Below are 6,389 nucleotides of genomic sequence, written 5' to 3'. Positions count from 1 at the left end.
CGGCTTATCCAGATAAAAATTTGATTCATCTTAAAGTTCCCGGGGAAAAAATCCTGCTGTGACTTTGGTTGGGGTGTGTTAATACGTCAGATGAGGGGCTTCCCTGGTGGTGCAGTGGTTAAGAATCCACCTGCCAATGTAGGGGACACGGGTTCGAGCCCTGGTCCGGGAAGATCCCACGTGCCATGGAGCAACTAAGCCCGTGTGCCACAACTACTGATCCTGCGTTCTAGAGCCCACGAGCCACAACGACTGAAGCCCACGTGCCACAACTACTGAAGCCCGCGCACCTAGAGCCCGTGGAATCCGCAACAAGAGAAGACACCACGATGAGAAGCCCACACACCGCAATGAAGAGTAGCCCCCGCTCGCCGCAACTAGAGAAAGCCCGCATGCAGCAACGAAGACCCAATGCAGCTATAAATAAATAAATAAAACTTTAGATGGAAAGAATCAGTGTCTTTTGAGCCTCAGCCTCCCTGTCCGTGAATATGGTACATCCACTATCCCCATTGCTTCCTTAGTATTTCTTTCTTCCTTTTTTTTTTTCTTTTTCTTTGTGGTACACGGGCCTCTCATTGTTGTGGCCCCTCCCATTGCGGAGAACAGGCTCCAGAGGCTCAGGCTCAGCGCCACGGCTCACGGGCCCAGCCACTCCATGGCATGTGGGATCTTCCCGGACCGGGGCACGAACCCGTGTCCGCTGCATCGGCAGGCGGACTCTCAACCACTGTGCCACCAGGAAAGCCCACACCGCTGCATTCTTGATTACTATGAGGTGTTTTTCTTACCTGGTATTTCTGATTTCTGCCTGGTTCTTTTCTGCATTTTGTTTTGTTTTGTTTTGCTTTGTTCTGTTCAGATGGACCCACTTTCACGTGGCCGGCATATTCCCCTGCCTGCTTTGGGATGCACGTCAAGCTCATTTTACGCTCCTGGCCTCTCTGTCCTCCTGTTCTCACTCCTGGTGGAAGCCACGGTTCAGAGATTTTTCCTGGTGAAATAATGGGTTTCTCCAGATCTGGTCATTTTGATTCCAGCCCATTTCCTCAAGAACATCAAAGATAAGGCCAGCCCCAGTTCCCTAGTCTCAGGGAATGAGATGAGTCCCCAAGTCCCCTAAAACCTCAGGCCATTACTTCTCACTTCCCCTCCCTCCCCGAGTCCCGGCTTCCAGCAGCATCTCCCAGGGAGGCAGCTTGTGGCAGGAGTAGGTGGGTGTCACTCTATTCCAAGTGTCCTCCTAGGGGCGAGGAGGAGTAGTCCCTGCTTGGGTCTTTCTTCTGGCAGGTGCACCGAGTGCTCCTGCAGTGGCGGGGGCCAGGGGGAGGGGCGGAGGATGCCAGGAGCAGAATTCCCAGCCGCCCCCTCGAGGCTCTCTGGCGCCTCCATCTCAGGCCCAGGTCATTCTCAAAATTTTCTCGGCATCCCCACGCTGGCGCCTCTGGGCCAGTCTCCAGGAAGAGCTGAGGTTTTCCTCAGTCCTGCCCATCAGCCCTGGGATCGGCCTCAGAAGCCCAGAGGTCATTTCAAAATGCTCTGTGTCATGGAAACTTTCAAACACTCCCTGCAGTCGAGAACACACAGTGACCTGTGGGCCATCCCCAGATTCACAGTGACCCAGGCCACACTCACCACATGTCCACGGCCCCCCACCCTCCTCGACCTTTATTAGGTCCGTGCTAATCCCAAGGTCATGGTCCTCACCCAAGAGGTGGAATTCTTCTTACTGGACAAACCTGGCTCTGAAAGCAAAATCACCCCTGAAACCCACCAGGAACTAGGGCCCTTTCATTTCTTGCCCCCCAGCCTTTGGAGTCCTACCTGCACCTCTCCCTCCTGAGGGTCCTGGCCTATGTCACAGCCTTGGAGCTGCAGGTTGAGAGCTTGGGACCTTGGTTTCCCCATCTGTATGTCCAAGGGGTGCCAGTCTGGTTGGCGTTGGGGAGAGGTCCACGGGCCAGACCTGGGGGGTGGAATTAATGGCCCAAGAGCTCTCTCTGTCTCTCCCCAACCCCGTCTCTCCTACTGTCTCCCTGTCTCTCTATTTCTCTCTCCCTCTCTGTGTCTGTTTTCTCTGTCTCTCCACTGTCTTCCCCCACCCCCGCCATCTTCTTCTCTCTCTCTCTGTTTCTGTCTCTCTGTCTCTCCCTCTTTCTCTCTCCCTCCCTCCTTGTCTCTGTTTCCTCATCTCTCTGTCTCTCCTTGTCTCTCTCTGTCTCTCTTTCCCAGTCTCTCATCCATATCTCTCTTCCTGTGTCTCTCTCTCATCCTGTCTCTCCCTATCTCTCTCTCTGTGTGTCTCTCCCTGTCTCTCACTAACTCTGTCTCTCTATTTGTGTCTCTCTCTGTCTCTCTCTCTCCCTATCTCTCTGTATGTCTCTCCCTGTATCTCCAACTCTCTCCTGTCTCTGTGTCTCCCCCTCTCTCCCACCGTCTGTCTGTCTGTCTCACAGGTGTATTGGGTCCGCTGTCTGACTTCCCTGCAACCCTTGCATCTACTCTTGTTGAACCTCCAGTGAATGGCTGATGGGCTGGACTTTCCAATGAGGCCAGAATTGCACACCCTGGGCCCAACCCGGCTATGGCCACCTTGCCCTGACCCTGTACATCTCCCCACCCTGGAGGCCACATTGCTGGGTCCCCAAAGCAGCCTCCCCAGGTCCCCTTGCCAGCTCATGAGCTCCCTCACTGGTCACCCTGAGTCCAACTTCCTGGTTATCCCGGGACACCAGAGTCTCAGGATACCGGCCTGGGCTCCTCACCACCCCCAAGACTGTTCCAGAATAGAAGCTGCCCCAGGACTGGACCTTGTCAAGGGACAGCTGTGCAGTGGCGCGTGGCTGGGACTGTGCTGCTGCCTCAACGGGGTGGCCCTGGCCACGCAGGGAAGGCTCCTGCCTTGTAGGTTATCAACCCGAGAATTTGGACAATGGTGAGATGTGCCATCTAGCCTTTTGTTGACTTTCATTAGCATAAAACAAATAAATGCAGCAGAGAGAGCAGAAGATACTCAATCCAACCAAAGATTTATTTATCCTACCCTGACGGTACCTACAGCATCACCCCCAACCTACCCAGTCCCCAGTACAGACCCACACAGCGTGTGGGGGTATCATTACCCCCATAGTACAGATGAGGAAACTGAGACAGCATCTCTGTACAGCTGTGACAGCTGTAATATCTCCATTTCCAAACAACTGCTTTTTAACCTTTTTTCTGCGTTTATATAATGGTATGCTCACATATCTTTCACAAATACTTCATGTATAGCATGTTGATATTGATACAACTTAAAATACAGTTGTGTTTTGTTTTTTAATTTTTTTTTTTTTCGGTACGCGGGCCTCTCACTGTTGTGGCCTCTCCCGTTGCAGAACACAGGCTCTGGACACGCAGGCTCAGTGGCCATGGCTCACGGGCCCAGCCACTCCGCGGCATGTGGGATCTTCCCGGACCGGGGCACGAACCCGTGTCCCCTGCATTGGCAGGCGGACTCTCAACCACTGCGCCACCAGGGAAGCCCCAGATGTGTTTTATTTTGAAGGGAGAAAAAGAATATTCACTGGCACGCCTGGACAGCTAGAGTATATAGTAAGATATTGAGTACAAATGCAGGTTATTGGAAATGCCTTTGAAATTAAGAGACCAGCAACTTAAAACAATCATGTAGGGCTTCCCTGGTGGCGCAGTGGTTGAGGGTCCGCCTGCCGATGCAGGGGACACAGGTTCGTGCCCCGGTCCGGGAGGATCCCCCATGCCGCGGAGCGGCTGGGCCCGTGAGCCATGGCCACTGAGCCTGCGTGTCCAGAGCCTCTGCTCCGCAGCGGGAGAGAGGCCACAACGGTGAGAGGCCCACGTACTGAAAAAAAAAAAATCATGTATATATATATAGACTGCTGTATCAAAATCACATGGCAACTGCAAATGAAAAAATCTAGAATAGATTTGCACACAAAAAAGGAAAAAGAAGCCAAACACAACACGAAAGATAGTCATCAAATCACAAGAGAAAACAATGATGAAAGAGGAAAGGAAGAAAAAAGACCTACAAAAACAAATCCAAAACATTTAACAAAATGGCAATAAGAACATACATATCAATAATTACCTTAAATGTAAATGGATTAAATGCTCCAACCAAAAGACACAGACTGGCAAAATAGATACAAAAACAAGACCTGTATATATGCTGTCTACAAGAGACCCACTTCAGATCTAGAGACACATACAGACTGAAAGTGAGAGGATGGATAAAGGTATTCCGTGCAAATGGAAATCAAAAGAAAGCTGGAGTAGCAATACTCATATCAGACAAAATAGACTTTAACATAAAGACTGTTACAAAAGATATAATTAAGATTTCACTTTTCTTCCTTGCACGAGTTTCCAAAACAGGGGACTTTGTATAATGCATTTAGATTTTGTTCTTATTTGCCTTTTCCCTGCAATCTTGAAATAAAATATCATATACCTATTTTTAAGGTCAGCTTGGTTAGGTTATAATTCACATACAATAGATTACAGTTGGATGAGTTTTAACAAATGCATAGTCTTGGAACTGTCAATCTGGATATAATATTTCCATCACCCCAAAAATTCCATCAGGCCCCCTTTACAGCCATTCCCTCCCGACTGCAGGTATACAGTTAATGATAAGTACTGAGTGAGTACATTTGTTTTTTCCCACTGGGTACAGTAAGTTAGAGAGAGTTACAGATTCAACTGGAGGGGAGATGGGGGTTCCTCCTGCCACAATCCCAATCCCCTTGAGCTGAGCCCAGAGTGGGCCCAGGGCCTGGCGTGAAGGGTCTACCTGTGGACATCCACAGTTGGCCAAAGTCCCATTTTACAGCCAGTACTACTGAGGCTAGAGACAAATGGCCCAGTGGGTCCAGTGGCTTCAATTTTGGTCCTGGATGCTGGGCTTTCATCTCCTCACCTCAAAAGTGAGGATTAAAAGGGAAGCTGGGGGACTTCCCTGGTGGCACAGTGGTTGAGAGTCCACCTGCCGATGCAGGGACACGGGTTCGTGCCCTGGTCCGGGAAGATTCCACGTGCCGCGGAGCGGCTGGGCCCGTGAGCCATGGCCGCTGGGCCTGCGCGTCCGGAGCCTGTGCTCCGCAACGGGAGAGGCCACAACAGTGAGAGGACCGCGTACTGCAAAAAAAAAAAAAAAAAAAAAAAAAAAAAAAGAGAAGCTGAGTGTTGCTATAGACTGAATGTTTGTGTTCCCCCAAAATTCATAAACTGAAATCCCGATCCCCAGTGTGATGGTTTTAGAAGATGTAGTGTTTGGGAGGTGATCAGCTCATGAGGCTGGAGCCCCCATTGATGGGATTAGTGCCCTTATAAAAAGAGACATGAGAGAGCCTCTTTCATCTCTCTGTTCTCTGCCACATGAGGACATAGCAAGAAGGCAGCCAACCAGGAGGTGGGATCTCACCAGACTCCAAATCTGCTGGCACCTTGATCTTGGACTTCTCAGCCTCTCAAACTGTGAGAAACAAAGTTCTGCTGTTAAAGCTCCCCAGCCTTTAGTATTTCTGTCATAGCAACCGAAACTGAGACCTGCTGCATCCTGGGGTCTCTACAAGTCCTCAGCCAGCAGCTTCTTCCTCCGGACCTTGTTTTTCTGTGTGTAAAATGGGGATAGTTATGGAACCAGCCTGGAGGGACTTTTTTTTTTTTTTGAAGTATAGTTGCTTTACAATATTTTGTTAGTTTCAGGTGTACAGCAAAGTGATTCAGTTATATATATGTATTTTTTCAGATTATTTTCCATTATAAGTTATTGCAAGATATTGAGTATAGTTCCTTGTGCTATACGGTAAATCCTTGTTTCTTACCTATTTTACATAGAGTAGTTTGTATCATAAAATCCCATACTCCTAATTTACCCCTCCCACCTTCCCTTTCCCCTTTGGTAACCGTAAGTTTGTTTTCTATGTCTGTGAGTCTGATTTCATTTTTTAATAAATTAATTAATTAATTTGGCTGTACCGGGTCCTAGTTGTGGCATGTGGGCTCTTAGTTGTGGTATGCGTGATCTAGTTTCCTAGTTTTCCAGGGATCAAACCCAGGCCCCCTGCATTGGGAGCACAGAGTCTTAAACTGCTGGACCACCAGAGAGGTCCCTGATTTGTATACAGATTCATTTGTGTTAGTTTTTAGATTCCACATGTAAGTGATGTTATATGATGTTTGCCTTTCTCTGTCTGACTTTCTTCACTAAGTACAATATTCTCTAGGTCCATCCATGTTGCTGCAAATGGTAATATTTCATTCTTTTTTATGGCTGAGTAATAGTCCACTGTGTATATATATCTTAAACCAATCGTCTGTTGATGGTCATTTAGGATGTTTCCATGTCTTGGTTATTGTAAACA

The sequence above is a fragment of the Phocoena phocoena genome, chromosome 3 (assembly GCF_963924675.1).
Source record: "Phocoena phocoena chromosome 3, mPhoPho1.1, whole genome shotgun sequence".
NCBI classification, from domain to species: domain Eukaryota; kingdom Metazoa; phylum Chordata; class Mammalia; order Artiodactyla; family Phocoenidae; genus Phocoena; species Phocoena phocoena.
The sequence above is the reverse complement of the archived record's forward strand: the minus strand, read 5'-3'. Positions refer to the sequence as shown.